Raw genomic sequence first — 17,749 nt, 5'->3', positions numbered from 1 at the left:
ATCAAAGGAGCTTCTAGAGAAGGCAAAAAGGGGTCATTCATTTAACTAACATTTGAGGATTTGCCATGTGCTGGGTGGGTTGTATAACGGAGTATATGATAAGGTTCTTGGAAAAGAGCTTTCAATCTAGTTGGAAAAATTTAAAACAATACAACAGCTATCATAAGACAGCACATGACTAATTGCCAGATAAGTTGTGTAAACAATGTCCTATGAACCCAGAAAGGGCAGAATGACTGTGTGTTGGAAGGAGAAACTTGACCTAATTATTGAAAGATGTTGATAGATTTATGAAGGACATATAAAGAGGAGGAAATGGTAGGAGGAAAGACTTCTGCAAACATACAAAGCATGTTTGAGGGACTATGGGTAGAACAACTTGGTTGGAATGATAGGTTCATATAAAAAAGTTATGGAAGATAAAACTTTATCTTTCTTCATATGTCTTTTGTTTTAAATTTGTGTATTTATTATAGTCAAAATGATTTAGTTGCTCAGTTATTCCTAAAACAATATTGCTGTTACTGTTCACAATATTTTCTTGGTCCTGTTCTTTTTGCTCTTCATTCTGTAATCGATGATACCTTCATTGACTATTCCAGGTCACAGTGATCTTTCTCAATTCTTGATGACATTTTTTTGCTGTTTTGTCACATAATTTAGGATTTGATTTTATAATGTATATAATATTATAATATTGTATATTTTTTCTGGATCATATGTATATATCATTAATGATATAGAGTAAATTAAAAATTTCCTTGAGGGGCAGTCAAAAAGTTTGTATTAGTTGAGTAATTAGTAATTAGGCACGTTGTGAGTAGTCAAAAAGACTTGTTGAATTTACATGGTTTGATATAATAAGATAAAGATGCAAGTGTCATGACATAGCAGATAGAGAGTCAGTCTTGAATCCAAGAAGAACTGGGTTCAGGTCCCACCTCTGAAACATATGGCTTTGAGATTCTAGGCAAATCACAACCCCTGAATGTCCTAGGTAATCCTCTCAAGATTCTCTAGAAGGTGGGGCAGCTAGGTGCCATAGTGGATAAAGCACCGACCCTGGAGTCAGGAGTACCTGGGTTCAAGTCTGGTCTCAGACACTTCATAATCACCTAGCTGTGTGGCCTTGGGCAAGCCACTTAACCCCATTTGCCTTGCAAAATCCTAAAAAAAAAAAAGGATTCTCTAGAAGGTGCTGACCTGAGAAAGTAGGAGTTTCCTTACTTAGTAGTTTCCTACACTTATAAAATAACAAGTCCTGTTCCTAATCATTTTCTTTTTTTTCTTTCATTTTTAATTTATGGAATAAGATAACCATTTACATGAAAAAGATGATTGCACCTGAAACTACATATCTATTATCTCTTCCTTTTAAATATATATTGAAGGTATCATGTAAATTTCTTTTGCTTCTTTTTTTCTTACCTCCCCTCACCATTCTACTCTAGAGATAGCTACCATTAGATACAAATATATATACATATATATATATATATATATACTTATATGTAAAGTTACTCTATACATCTATTTATCAGTTTTCTCTGGATGTACATAGCACCTTTCTTCATATGTCCTTTGTTTTAAATTTGTGTATTTATTATAGTCAAAATGATTTAGTTGCTCAGTTATTCCTAAAACAATATTGCTGTTACTGTTCACAATATTTTCTTGGTTCTGTTCTTTTTGCTCTTCACTGACACTTTCTTGAAAAACAGTATATCTAGGAACCAGGGAAGAAGGGAATATATAAAGGAAGTTCCAAGAAATGGGGAAGCTAGTTTTCTTTTGTCCATATAACTAATGGTTAGTGATGATCATTACTCTACTAAACTACCTGGAACTTTATAAATTTTGTTCATCATAACTCCCTTGCAATTACACCTATGAGTCTTACCCCTGTTTTAAGGAACATTGGTATTAGTTATGTTTCATATCCTATGTCTTTCTTCTACTTCATACAGGATCTCTTCAAGTGGCAGGCAGATCGAGAAATGAATTTTTTCCTATTGATGATTCTTAAGAATATCTAGATTTTTATGAATTTCAAATAAAATCAGCCTCTTTGGCTTTCCTGAGAGGATTTGACTGCAAACTTTATTAAGTTCTCAACATTTACTTCCTAGCATTTTCAAGGTCTCTTGGCTCATCCTGCTTATTGGAATTCCCAGTTTTCTATTCCCTACCTAATCCCTGGTAGGAAACTGGGAACTTTGGAAGGTAGGTGACCCAGAACAAGAAAAACACAAAATCAACATTGTTGGTTCTGCTGTTTGCTTTGGTTTAAAGAGTTACTGGCATAATATAATAACCTTTTGTTTTCCTGGGTTTTTCTTTCTTGGTAAATAGCTGGTTTTAACCAAATATTCACCTTGTGACATCCAGCAGAAGCTTAAAATAGAATTGGCTTCCAAATTTCTATATCAGCTGGGGTAGCAGTAAAGGCAAAAGTGTCATAGGCTCAAATCCCATGCTAGAAAAACAACCATCCGATAATGTTCAGATTGCTTAATTGTACTCTGTCCAGGTCTTTCATTCTAGTGACTCCTGGAGTTGGACCTTCAATGACACAAAACCCACTGTCCTACTTCTGCCTCCAAACGTAAGCTTTATTAGAGTTAACTATGCAACATGGAAATCAAAACAGCTTGTGGACTCTTGGGCTGCATTGAAAGGCACAGTGCCTAGAAGACAGGGAGTGACAATCCAGCATACTCTTTCTTGGTCAGACAATGACTGAAAATTGTGTAGCTCTGGATTGAATATTTTCAAAAGGGAACTGGCAAGCTGGAGCATGCTTTGAGGGGTGTGAAATGATGGTTTGAAGGTTGAAGAACATACCTTACAAGTCTTAGCCAGGAAAAGCAAAAACTTAGAGGGAAAGGACACAATCATTGTTTATTAAAATATTTGAAGGGAGATTAAAAAAAGAAGGATTAGGAAAGGAAAAATTAAGTTAAAGAGAGGTAGGTTCAGGTTAGGTTACATGAGAAAATTTTTAAAAATAGAACTAGTCAAAAGTGGAATGGGCTACTTCAAGAGGTAATGGATGACCATCTATCATGTATGCTATAAAGAGCAGGTTTTTTCTTTTGTTATTAAACTAGAAGATCCCTGGCATCTCTTCTTTGTTATGTCCATATAGTACATGACTCTTTTGCTGACCCTGGCTCCATATTCATATAGATTCATGAACTCATCAATTTAGATTTTCCTTCTAATAGCCCAAACTACAACCTAATGTATGTGACCCTTGTCTAAGTTCTCCTGTAAGTCTGCCTGCGAAAGAATATCTTTAATCAAAAAGCTGGAGACTTCCTGTTTTCTGCTGACACCACAGAGATATGCTAGTGGAGACCTCTTATCCATTTGTCATTCCAATTGTTAACTTCTTTAGCTAAACCTTCCTAATCTATTATAAAAGTTTAAGTTTGGATAGTGTTTTATGACTTACAAAAGCACTTTTACAGACATTGACTCATTTGACCCCATAATAAGTCTATGAAGGAGGTGGGGAAATTACCACCATTTTACAGACCAAGAAATAGGCTTAGAGAAGTGAAGTGACTTTTCCCTCCTATGCTACAGAGTTAGAAACTAGCCAAGCAAGGCCTCAAATCTAAATGTTTGATTCCTGGTCCAGTGGACTTTCCATTATCTCATGCCACCTCTTATGACCCACAGTCAATATGGCATGCATGTGAGTTATTTTGCAGCTGCAATAGATTTATGCTGACCCATCAGCACTCTCTTGCCCAGTGTCCCACTATAACCCAGGGCAGCTGGCTGGGGTTAGTAGTTTAGTCTGTGGCCAAGGAAGGAAACAAAACTTGTGGAGGGGGAGGAGGGGGAGAGGGATTCAAAGCCATGGCCATGACCCTATGGGCATGTCACTCTGATCAACCAGGCAGCTTTCTCCAGAAAAACTAAGTTCAGAAACCCACCTTTTCTGGTGAAAATGCTTATCTCATTTACCTACAAATAGCTGTCATTTTTTTTCCTTTTAAATTTTTTTCCAGATTTTTCTCCTTTGTCTTCATTCCCCAGGGCTATCATCCTAGTCCAGACCCTCATCTCTTCATGTCTGAAGGATTTCATTTATCTTGCCCCATTCTAATCCAGACTACAAATTTCTGCCAAACTAATATCCTTCTTTCTCTCTCCCCCTTCCTTCACCTTATCTCCCCTTCTGTCCCACCTTATCCACCTTTCTTTTCTCCTTCTTCCTTCTTCCTTCCCTTCCACCCTCTCTCCCTTCCTCCTTTAAAGTCCTTTGCAACCTCCCTACCTTCCTGCCCTCCTTTCTCCCTCCCTTCCTCCCCCTTCCTTCCTCCCTCCCTCCCTCTCTCCCTCTCTCCCTTCCTTCCTTCCTTCCTTCCTTCCTTCCTTCCTTCCTTCCTTCCTTCCTTCCTTCCTTCCTTCCTGCCTTCCTGCCTTCCTGCCTTCCTTCCTCCCTTCCTTCCTTCCTCTCTCCTTCCTTCCTTCTTTCTTTCCTCCCCTCCCCTTCCTTGTTTCTCTCCCTCCCTCCCTCCCTCCCTCCCTCCCTCCCTTCCTTCCTTCCTTCCTCCCTCCCTCCTCCAAAAATTCATAATCAATTAATCTCTTTCTCCATCATCTACTTCTCTGTCATCACTCTCTCTCTAAATATATATATATGTATATATATATATATATATATATATTTATATGTGTGTGTGTGTTATTCATCTATTTTTAGCATCTCCAAACACAGTACTGAGTCAAATGGTAGGTACTTAATAAATATTGATTAAGTTTTAGCCTTTGTTCAGAAATGGGAAAAAAGGATTTTTAAAAAATGACTACATGGACTGAGCACTGATATGTGACTGTTATGAGTATGTAATATAATAAAAAGATTGTACAAAAATTTGTGTAAAAGATGTCACTCAGAGTTGATGCAATAGTTTTCACTCCCTCCTCCTAGACCAAGAAAACTGCTCCATCTCACCTTAGACTGCTCTATAGAGCAGGATAGTTAACGCCATTCCAGGTAACATGTTTAGGGACTTCTTTTGATCAAGATACTGTGCTACATGCTATATATAGCAAGATGAAAATGAAAAATATTTTCTGCCCTCAAGAGGTTTCTATTTAAGGGTGTGCTGGTAAATGTTTAATAATGTCCTCTCCAAAAAGCATTATATTCTTTTAAGTTTATTCCTCTATTATTAACATTTTCTCTATCATTTAAGTATGGATAATGAGCAAAACAATAAATCAAGCCCTGATTTGTTGCATTTGCCAATTTCTGAAAATATAAACACAGTTTAACAACTGGCTCCGGAGACCTGGTTAGAGCTGGTCCCAGCACACTCCTGTTGATGTGCTCCTGGAGGATACAGCATGTTCCCAAATAAGCAAATACGAGGTAATTTGAGGAGTGAAAGCACTAACAACCACACTGATCGGTGAAGTCTTGACTGAGGAAGTATCACCTCCTTTGAGTCCTAAAATGGAGTAAATGTAAGGAAGCTACAACCAAACAGAAGTCATAGAATGTAAGATATGGGGGGGTGGTGGGAAGAGAGCCCCGATTACCCTGAAGATCCTGAGGGGATGGATTTTTGCATCCAAAAACACCAGAAAGAGGACTCAAGAGTTGAATGAATTTCAAAATAGACTCCACGACCTGACTTGACCCTGAGTTGCCAATTATGCAAGCAGTGGGAAGTACAGAACAGTCATCAGAAAGGCCAAATGAGACCTCCAAGGAAGAAGAGCCAACCCCCCAGCTCTTCCTGGGGAGCAGCCAGATCTTAAGCCATCATGGAGTAAAGTCAGAGAAAGTCCCTGAAAAGAAGCTAAATTTATCTGGGTGTCTGTAATCCTAAAGGGCATGAACTTGAAGAGAAATATATAGAAAGATAGCCTCAACTGGGTGCACTTATCAGGAAGAACTAGGCAAGGTGAAAAGTCCATGCTCAAGACTGGTAAGGAATTATTAATTCCAAGTCATAGGGTTGCTGAAGTACAGACTAAGATTTTTTTTGGAGGTCTTTATCAGAACTGTGAGTTGGAGTGAGTGGAGAGTGGTAGTCTACTTAACTTTTTTTTAGGTTACTTTTAAAAGAAATTATCTCCCCCCCCCATTACATGTAAAAACAATTTTTAACATTTATTTTGTTTTTGTAAGACAAGGGGGTTATGTGACTTGCTAAAGGTCACACAGCTAGTAAATAGCAAGTATCTGCAGTTGGATTTGAACTCAGTTCTTGTGCTTTAGCTGCTTTACCAGCTGCTCCCTAACATTCTTTTTTTTAAAAAAAATTTGAGTTCTAATTTTCTTCCCTCCCTTCTTTCCCTTCCAATTCCTTAGGATGAAAGGAAATTTGATATAGGATACATATATGCAGTCATGCAAAACATATTTCCATATTGATCATGTTGGGAAAGAAAACATACCAAAAACTCACGAAAAATAAAGTGAAAAATAGTATACTTTTATCAATCTGCACTTAGACTCCATCAGTTTTTTCTCTGGAGATGGTTAACATTTTTTATCATGCTGAGACTAGCTATGTCATTCACAGTTGATCATCATATAATATTGCTGTCACTGTGTATGATGTTCTCTTCCCTCTATCATTCTCTTTCACACTCATCACACTCATCCTGTAAGTCCTTTCAAGTTTTTCATCCTGTTCATCATTTCTTATGGTACAATAGCTTTCCATTACAATCCTATTCTACAACTCGTTTAGCCATTCCCCAAATGATGGGTATCCTCTCAATTTCCAATTCTTTTAACTGGAAAAGGAGCTGCTATGAATATTTTTGTTCCAATAGATTCTTTTCCTTTATTTTAAGACTCTTTGGGATATGGACCTAGTAGTGGTATCGTTGGGTCAAAGGGTATGCAAAGATTTAGAACCCTTTAGGCATAGTTCCAAATTGCTCTCTAGAATAGTTGGACCAGTTCACAATTTTACCAGTTTATTTAATTTTTAAAATAGATCAGAAAATAAGAGCCAGAAACTGTGAACTGAAGACAACACCTAGATTTCAATGACAAACAGACATAAAAATAAAGACCAATTTTAAAGCCCTTTGTAACCTTAACTCCAGCCTCAATTGCCAGACCTATTAAACATTACTTCCAGTCATGGACTCACCCATTATAAGAGCTTCTTTCCATTTCTTGCATTTGGACCTTTTCCACAAGAAAATGGTTGGAAATGGTTGGAAAACTCCCTATTTATCTCTGCCTCTGGGAATCCCTAACTACCTTCAAGACTCTGTTCAATTGCCTTTGCTATATCATCCCAGTAAAATATAAGCTTTTTGAGAGCAGAGACTTTCTTTTTTTGCCTTTGCATATCCAGTGATCAGCATTTAGTAGCCCATAAGAAATGATGATCTGAATTGAAGATGTGACATTAGGACCCCTTTGAGTTGACAAGATACTATTGAATAGGTAAATACTTAATTGGTGACTTTTTAAAAAATCAACTTTGCTGTCATGGAACATGAAATCTAGAAGTGAGACACAGTATACCAATGACTGATTCGATTTCATGGGATCATAGATGGTGACATAGAAGGTACTCTAGAGGATATCTAACCTAATATTCTCATTTTATAAATGAGGAAACTGAAGCCCAGAGAGGTTAAGTGGTTTGTCATAGATTCTATAGGTAGCTGATGTGGGTCTTCAACATGAGTCCCTGTCAAATGTGCCACGCCTTCTGTTTTATCATATTTTCATACAAGTTTGACCAACCATGGTCAGTTATCATGGGGAGCACCACTTAGTAAAACTTTCTAAAGACTAGGAAGGACTAGATACTAGTCTAGGATCTAAGGACTAGATAAATCCACATTCCAATTTGCTCAAATATTAGCAAGGGAATCAACTCAGGATTTACTGCATTCCATGTTTTCTATATTTGGATGAGTAGAATGAGAGCCGCTGTCAACCCTGAACATTGATCCCGTTCAATCTGATGGCTAGTTATTGAATACATCTCAGTTTCAGTTCTATTTGGGGAAACAAACATGAATTAGATTCAAAGTCCTTCTGGACCGGGGACTACTGATCATAAGGTCAAATATTACCTGGCCAACTTATCCTTCTCTTCTTTAGAATTCCAAATCTTCCACAAAGACCATTTCTCTGAGAGATTCAGATCCCATTTAGCCATAGATCTTAGTTGCTAACAAGACAGATGAAAGGTATGCAAAAATGTTACTAATTCTCTTTTTATCATGACAGCATATGTGGCACATGTTCCTCTTTCCTCAAGCTTTACCCTTAACCCAGGTAAAGTGTATATTTGTTCAACCTTTAAGCCACATAGCATGGGGTACATGCTATAATTTGGGCTAAGTTCACTCACAGAAGAGCCAGTGGCTGACCACTGACCCGATGAGGGAAACATTGTTTTGCTCCAGGGTTTCTGTGTGGGTGATAGATAACACTGGAATTGAGAAGTATCTTCAAAAAGATCATTACCCTTCTTTTCCAGAATCCCATTAATTTTTTCTGGATTATCCTACAAATAAATGAACCATTCATTCCAAGAGTAGCCATCTTTTGAAACCCAAATCCTGGAGATTCAGAAGTACAGTTCCAGCAACAGTCCTATGACTTATGTCCAGGATATAAGCTAGCTAAGTTTAGCAAAGCTCACCAACTACTACAGGGTTGCCCATCAGGAGATAAAAATATTTAGCTCTAACAACTCAAGAATGAACCTAACAAAGAATAGAGGGCTGGGGATCTGTAATGGGGGAAGGAATAACAATGCAGATGAAAATCAAGAATCTTTGAGCTATCAGGTCATAGACTAATAGGACCAAAGTTTCAGACATGGAGAGAACTTTGGAGGTCTTTTAGTCCATGCTACAGAAATAAATTCATGGATTCTTAGGACCATAAGGTTTAGATCTAGATGGGGACCTTAGAGACCATTGAGTCCAATCCCCACATTTTACAAAGGAAAGGTAGGCCTGGATGAATGGCATGGTCCAGGGTTACATAGTTAATAAGTATCTGAGGTCAGATTTAAGCTCAGGTCTTTTTGATTTCAGGTCTGGTGCCCTTTCCATGGCATCACCTATGTTACTTTATGACATTAGTTAAATGTGCTTTTTATTATCTTTCCAAGGCTTTCACAGCCTTGGTCCAGGCTCAGATCTTTTTCAAGATAGATTATGACTGAAGCAGGTTCCATGAAATTTCATTAATTTTCTTAGCAGCTTAACAGCTAAGAAATTACATTAACTAATTTATAGTCCATATCATGATATTTTTGAATAAAGCCTCATTTTCTACTTGTGAAAAGATGTCAAAATATGGACTATACAATAGCATAATTAAATTGGTTGGATAATGAGAACCAAAGAGCAATTATTAATGAGTCAATGATAACTGGGAAGGAAGTCTCCAGTGTATTGAACCAAGGATCTGTGATTGGTTCTATGATGCTCAACACTTTTATCAATGGATTGGATATAGGCTTAAATGGCATAGTTATGAAATTTACAAGTGACACAAAGTTGGGAAAGCTAACAATTGATGTAGAATGACAGAAGAATTAAAAAAAATCCTGATAGGCTAAACATGGGGCTGAATTAAATAAGATGAAATTTAATAGGGATAAATGTAAAATCCTACACCCAAGGGTAGGGTTCACAATATAAAGCTTCACAAGAACAAAATCGGGACAGACTTTGTTAGAGAGTAAGTTGTCTAAAACTTATGAGTTTTAGTGGGCAGTGAGTTTCATATGATTCAACAGAATTCTATAAGAACCAAGAAACTAATTTGACCTTGGGTTACATAAAGAAAAAGATATGTTTTACAATTAAGAAAGTGATAATACCAATATTTTTCTTGGCTCACATCTGAACTATCATTGTGTTCAGTTCCAGGTATCACTTTTTGGGAAGGATATTGGTAAAGCAGAAGAGTGTCTTGAAGGAAACCTGGATGATGAAGGCCTTCATGTTTGTATCATATGAAGATTGACCAAAGGAACTGGAGAAGAGGAGGCTGGAAAGTGTGAGAAAAGACGCAAGATAGCCATTTTCAAATATTGGAAGGTCCAACATGCAGAAGAAAGATAAATTTTTTTTTATCCAGAAAGATAATTTTCTGTCCAAGGGCAGAGGTAGGAGTGACTGGTATAATTTGCAAAGAGGCAAATGTAGAATTTTCCTAAGTTAAAACTATAGCAAAAAAGAACTAGCTATCTCAAGAGGTGGTGATCTGTCCAGCACTGGAGAGTTTCAGGGAAGAGTTGAAGCTTCTCCCCCGCCCCCCACCACACACACACTAGAAGGGATTCTTTTAGAGGGAGAGGTTGAACTAGATAGCTTCTGAGGTTCTGTCTAATAATCAAATTCTGAAATATTGAGGACAGGAACCATATCTTAGTTATCTTTGCTTTTTCCCTAACCTTTATCCTGTCCTATGGTAGGCACTTAAAAAAGGTGTGTGTAAAAATGATGCTAAATGAATGAACAAACACTGTTGTCAATCTGTTTATAGGCAGTGGAGAAGTGATTCAGAGATAGGTGTGGAATGATTGTTGATGGGGACAGTGAGTAAGTCTATCTGAAAGTAAAAGGAAGTCATGGAAGAAAAAGAGTCTAGCCCTGAGGGAGGGCCTTCAAACTTGGGAAAACTTTCAGGATGAGTATTGGAACAACATGGAGCTTGACAACAACAGTGTTTATGCATGAAATGTTCTTCCTCTTACCACCTCTCCTTTTCACACTCTTTTTTTAGTAATAGTATTTTATTTTTTCCAAATTCAAATATAGTTTTCAAAATTCATTTTTGTAAGATGTTGATATCCAAATTTTTGTTCTCTCCTCCTTTTCTCTCCCCTCCTCAAGACAGCAAGCAATCTGATATAGTACAGTTACATCAAACTTATTTCCATATAAGTCATGCTATGAAAGAAGAATCATAAAAAAGGGGAAAAACACACAATAAAGAAAAAATAAAAACAAATTTTAAAAAGTGAAAATATTATGCTTTATATTATATTATAATGTAATTTTACTATCTCATACTTTATATTTCTTCCTTAAGGATATGATTTCTCTGTGATCACATTTAATTGAGATCAATGTATAACATGGAACCAAATGTAAAGCCTAATAGAATGCCTTCTGTGGGGGCTGGGGGGAGGGAAGTAAGAATGGGGGAAAATTGTAAAACTCAACTAAATAAAATCTTTCTTCAAAAAAGTATGCTTTAATCTGCTTTCAGACTCCATAGTTCTTTCCCTGAATGCCCCATTCCTTTTTCAAGCTGTACCAGGTTTTTTCTTTCTAAGCCTCAAACAGTTCTTGAAAGCCCATCTCCTCTCCAAGTTATTTCCCCAAATCTCAATTTCTGAATCTGAAAGTTTTATGATTCCTTCTTTCATTCCCACTATATAATGTACATTTATGCTTTTTTTCTACTCATCATATGTAAAGTACAGACATACATAATTCCAACAAGAGTTTTTTCCTCCCTAATCTGGCACACAACTAACTATACATACCAGCAAAGAGCTGCTGCATATAGACCTCCTCCTGACAGGTGCAAGCAGGTGGTTAGGAGCAGTGCCTGTGCAATAACACAGCATGTGAGAAGGTCACATCCCATCGACAATACCAAAGACTATATTGAAACTTTAGTGTTTACTGTTTTGGCTTGCTTCCTACTGTTCTACTCTTCAGAACTCTCTTGATTAGACAGACCAGTGGACTTAGCTCCTGGATTCCTCCTGTGATTACCTTCCTCGGGAGTAGCAGTTTTGATGCTGTCTACTTCTGATTCTCCTTTCGGATTTCAATTTGGCTCTCACTCTTCCTTGTGTCTTGTCTGAGTCAGAGAAAGCTCTACTTTTGTTTGAATCACACCATAGTGAATGTATTGAAATTTCACTCTCCATGGACCGTTACATGAGCAAACATGTCAAAAGATATATAGAACAATAAGATTTCAGAGTTAGAAAGGCCAGGATAACCATATAGTCCAAACCTGAATTAAGGAAGAAACCTCACACTAGGAACCTAACAAGTTATCTAAACCCTGCTTAAAGCTCTACAGGGAAGAAGGGTAGGCAGGGACACTGCCTCCTGAAGCAGATCGGTCCACTTTGGGATAGCACAAATTAAATTCAAGTTTTGCTTAATATTCATTCTAATTTGCTTTTTGCTCCTAATTCTGCTCTCCAAGATCAAGCTGAAAAAGTTTTTCAAATATTTCCATCATATCCCCCATCCCCCATGCCTACCCTCAAGTCTTCTCCATGATAAAAATTTCTGGTTCTTTCAACTAATCTTCAATGTCATGGTCTCAAAGCCATTCACCTTTCTGATTGCTTTCCTCTGGATGTACTTCAACTTATCAATGTCCTTCCCAAAAGGTAATGCCCAGAACTGAGCATAAAAAATACACTAGATGTAATTTGACCAGGGCAATAAGTTGATTATTACCCCCTTCTTCGGGGAAGTGATCTCTCTCTTTACAGAGTCCAAGATTTCATAGCTTTCTTGGTTAACATATCAAACTGTTGACTCATCTTGAGTTTTAAGTCCATTATGACACCCCATCATTTTCAGATAAACTATTATCTGACCATTATTTTCTTGACTTCTACTTGTGACAATGGTTCTTTTTAACTGAAGCATAAAACTATAATAATAATAATAATAATAATAATAATAATAATAGTTAAGACAGAGGCAGAGGTTGTGATTTGTTGAAAGATGCTCAACGAGTTGAAGCTAGATTTGAATTTCCTATTTCATCTTAGACTCTGTAGAAAGTCTCAACTTGTCAGAATATTTTTTGGATCCTGATTCTGAACTTGGTCCTATACAGGAAGTGCTTTGTATGCTATGACTTTGATTCTAAAATCTAGTATAAATTAAGAAGGAACTAATGTCTCAAAAAAAAATCTGACATGCAGTTTCCTTCTTGCCCTCTTCTACTATCAATTCTCTTCAGCAATGAGCAGACCCAAACCACTAGGCAATTCAATTACAGTTTGTGTTTCTATTTCACACAGTATTACAGAATTGACTTCTAAATCCATAAAATGACTTATTTTCCCTCCTTATCTTCCTTAGTTCTTACTATTTGAAAATTAAATGTTATTAAAAGGTTTTTCATTAGGCTATCAAGAAACATGTTTTTCTAAAAACAAAACCTAGTTCACTTTAATAAACATATTCAATGTTGAATTTGATTTTATATGACTTTTATAATCTTTTTCTCTCTTAACCATCTTAACATTCAAAGAATTGGAAAAGTGCTTATTTAACTTCTTTTAGTTATCTAGTGATCAAATGATGCATTTTAGCATGATTATATATATTTTTATATAGTAATATGTTAGAAAGACTCAGAGGGAAGTTACATGGAGTAAGGAAAATAGAATTATGTTGGGAACTGGAACACCTAGATTCTACTACTATCTGATTTTACTATTATCTGACTGTATGGTCTTCCACAAAATAGAGAGGAATTTGGATTAGATGAGCTTTAAAGTCCCTTCTCACTCTGAAAGAAAGGTACAGTTTTACTGCAATGTAAAGAGGATGCATCAAAGAAATGTAGATAAATGAAAGAAAATGACAGGTTACGTGACAAGAGCAAGGAATAACTATTAGATGGTTGTCACATGGGTTGATTGCAATCTTCATTACTGGAAGGTATATATATATATATATATATATATATATACATACATACATATATATATATGTATATGTATGTATTTAGCTTTTTGGCAAGGCAAATGGGGTTAAGTGGCTTGCCCAAGGCCACACAGCTAGGTAATTATTAAGTGTCTGAGACCGGATTTGAACCCAGGTACTCCTGACTCCAGGGCTGGTGCTTTATCCACTACACCACCTAGCTGCCCCCAGGAATATACATATTGATGAAATAATAGATTGATTTGTGTTAAAAATTCTGGTACTAATTTCCCTTAACCAATTAGCTAACATATTTATTTATTTATTCATTTATGCTTTTGCAAGGCAATAGGGTTAAGTGGCTTGCCCAAGGCCACACGGCTAGGTCATTATTAAGTGTCTGAGGCCAGATTTGAACTCAGGTACTCCTGACTCTAGGGCTGGTGCTCTATCCACTGCACCACCTAGCCACCCCTAGCTACAATTTTGTTAGAGAAATCCACAAACCAACAAACATTTATCAAGTGCCTACTTTGTGTTGAGCCCTTTACTGGACTCTAAGGATATATAATAAAGGTAAAATAGTACCTTCTCTCAAAAAGCTTGGGATACAAAATATACCTAAATAAAGTATATACAAACTAAGTACAAGGTAATTTATTCTGGAAGAGTAGGGGCAAGGATAGATCTCTTTAATGGATATTGTGATGGTTAAAAAAATGACAAAAGTCAGCAACTAATTGGTTTTGTGAGATAAGAAGATTTAAGCAATATAGGATAATGTCAAGGCAAGAACCTGGGTTATTTAAAAGATGGTGGTGCCCTTGTTGAAATTAGAGATGGGTGCTTCTACCTTATTATTATTATCATAGTTTTTAAACGGGCTAAAAATCATTTTCACAAGTACAATGGAAGAAAATAATGTTTAGATAATAGGGCTATTTGGGGGGGAGAAAGTCAATTTAATTTCAGATATGTGATTGAAATGATTATTGGACCTCCAACTTGATATATCTAAGAGTTAGCTCAGACAGGTAATAAGCTTAGGAGAGAGTAAGGTTTGGAACAGGGATTTGAGAATCATCTGTATAGATATGATAATTAGACCCAATGGAGTTCATTAGATCAGCAAGTGAGAAAGTGTAGAGAGGCAGAAGAGGGTCCAAGACAGATCATTTGGGAACAACTGTTAGAGGGTGGGATATGTGCTAGCAAAGGAGATTGAGAAAGAGTGATCACACAAAAACCCAGAGATGTGAGAATATCCAAAAGGATATGTTAGATAAGAATGACAAATGGTATAGAGAAATCAAAAATGATGAGGAATGAGAAAAGGCATTTGAAAATTAAGAAATCATTAGTAATTTTGAATAGAACAGTTTCGGGTGTATGATGAAGTCAGATGTCAGATTGAAAATCACTGAGAAATGAATGAAAGTAAAGGAAATGAAATATAATGTATTTCCCAGGCAGATTTTATTTTGTTCTTTAGTATCCAATAACTCCTTCTGAGGATGGCCTGCCATCATATCTTTTTATCCCTACCACCAAGCATGAAACTTTGAATTGTTTTGGTCCAGATTTATTTGGTCTCACAAAAAAATAAGTGAAATCAATGCAGATAGGCAAAGGATATTAAATTTAAAATCTTAGAGAGTCTCTCAATGTTTTGAGAGGTTAAGTAATTTATTTGCTCAGAGTCATGAAATAAGAAGTTTGAGCTTGACTACGTCTTTTTTGACTGCACGGTTAAATCTTTTTTTCATTACACCAAATTGCCTCTAGCCTTGCTTGAAAAAAGTGATTAATATTTGTTTAATTGAATATCACCTACTTCTTTTTAGATAATGTTGGAATTTTTCATTTTACAAGTAGAATCTAGACTTTATCCATAATAGATGCATCACTTTTAATATATGTATGTGTGTGTATGTGTGTGTGTGTGTATTATTTCATAGGTTTTTTCTTGTCTTTTTTATTATCCTCTTTTTCCTTTCTGCAATGGAAACACAATAACAAGTGGTCACTAGACCTATCATGGTATATGATTAATTTTCAAATATATATGCATATACACACATTATATATAATATATAGACAGAAATATATATGAATATATGAAATTATTTTATTACATGAGCTAGCTAGGTAGTACAGTGAATAGAGCACTGACATGAAGTTAGGAGGATCAGAGTTCAAATCCAACCATAAACAATACTAGGTAAGGGATCCTGGGCAAATCATTTAAACTTGTTTGCCTCAGTTCTTCAATTATATAATGAATTAACTGCTCCAGTTTTTGCCAAAAAAATACTAAATGGAGTCACGAAGCATGGGGGACTGAAACAACTCAACAGTAACACATTTTATTACCTGCAATAATGTAATTATATATATATATATATATATATATAATATATATTCATATACAACATATGTATATAGACTCACACACACATACATATTAGTTTAGATGTGTGTGTGTTATTTTTGTTCATTCTTCTACTTAAAGAAAATGGTAATGTATTGACTTGCTAATGAATTGGATGTCAGTGAGGCAGAACCACACAAAATCCTCAGCCTTCAGAGTCACTGAAGTCCAGAAGCAAGACAAAAGTAAGGATGACTGGCCCAGGATACAGTGGGTGAACTTGACCTTTCTAAATTATGGTCTTTCCTAAATCTCAATTTGTATATGTGCTGGATAGTATAATATAATATAATATAATATAATATAATATAATATAATATAATATAATATAATATAATATAATATAATATAATATAATATGATTAATATAATATGACATGATATGACATAGCATAACATAAATGATATAATATGATATAATATAATAAAATAGAATTTAAAACCAGAATATGTATGTGTATGTGTCTTGTATATATATGTGTTTATATTTTTATGTGTGTGTGTGTGTGTGTGTGTGTGTGTGTGTGTGTGTGTATTTATATATTCAAGTGAATAGTTTTTGGAGTGAGCTAGGCTCTTATTAAACATTTACACTTATTTTAGTAGTGCTGTCATTAAATAAAATCAGTACTGAGACTCTTCTGTGGAGATCACCCACTAATATTTCTCTGCAAGTGTGATTAATTTATTTCTGTTTCCTGAAAAAGACTTAAATATTTTCATTATAATTTTTAAATGAATTCTTTACCTTTTAAATTTAAATTCATAACAACCTCTCTCATTTCAATCATCTAGATGTTTTTAGTAACAATGGGCAAAATGGTAAAGGATTGATGAGTTAGAGAAAATTATTGGTTTTGCTTTAAGAAGAGGGCCTTGCTCAAAAAAAAATGACTGAAATTAGAAAAGTATTTTTCAGATTAACTGTAAGATGAATATGAATCTCTACTCTTTCATAGACAACTTTTTTCCAAAAGGACTTCCAACTTCTTTTTTCCCCCTTAATACTGCATTTAAGCCTCCTCCTCCTCCCCAGGGTCCAGAACCTTGAAATGGGGGTCAATGAATTGTGATCACAAAAAGTTCAATGCCTTTCCCTCTTTGTTTAGAGAAAAAAAACTACCATTTTTTTTTCCTTTTGGACTTTGAAAAACATTAAAGAGCTCAGATAAGCAGGTATATCTTTCTAGGTCATTTCTAATACTTTCAAGAGCATGTCAGAGCATGACTGTAACACTGACCCAGGGCACCCTCTACTGGGACAGGTAAAAGCAGGAGAAAACTAGGAAAAATTTAGTCTGATTGGGAATGTCATTGGGTTGTTTTATTTACTAGCTGGAAGTAGGATGTTGCAATCTTCCAGGTAGGCTAATGTCAAACCTACAAATCTAAAATTCCATAGTCCCAATAGCCTAGTGTTCTCTGATCTAAACATTTGGCTATTTCTTTTCCTTTACATGGTATCTTTTCTATCATAGTATCTTAAAGAAATTACTCCCTGCCCTGAAATGCTGGTAATGGAACAGGTTAGTTCAGAGAAATCAGAGACACTGCCTCCAGTTGAAGTAAAATGGCTTAATTTGTATACCCTTGTTCTTCAAAAAAAAAAAAAAAAGGAAATGAGGATTTTAAATGGGAAAACACTAG

General features: G+C 35.7%; 1 long non-coding RNA gene across 3 annotated transcripts in view; it reads left to right on the top strand.

The window, feature by feature from the left end:
* Positions 1-11,166, top strand: part of LOC141512865 (uncharacterized) — a 97,596-nt gene extending 86,430 nt beyond the window's left edge. For all 3 annotated transcript variants that reach the window (XR_012475622.1, XR_012475623.1, XR_012475624.1), the window contains one exon: positions 9,892-11,166. This is a non-coding gene — a long non-coding RNA (uncharacterized LOC141512865). The remainder of the gene's footprint in view (positions 1-9,891) is intronic.
* The last annotated feature ends 6,583 nt before the right edge of the window (positions 11,167-17,749 follow it).

Source organism: Macrotis lagotis, chromosome 2 (assembly GCF_037893015.1).
Source record: "Macrotis lagotis isolate mMagLag1 chromosome 2, bilby.v1.9.chrom.fasta, whole genome shotgun sequence".
NCBI lineage: Eukaryota > Metazoa > Chordata > Mammalia > Peramelemorphia > Peramelidae > Macrotis > Macrotis lagotis.
The sequence above is the reverse complement of the archived record's forward strand: the minus strand, read 5'-3'. Positions and strand labels throughout refer to the sequence as shown.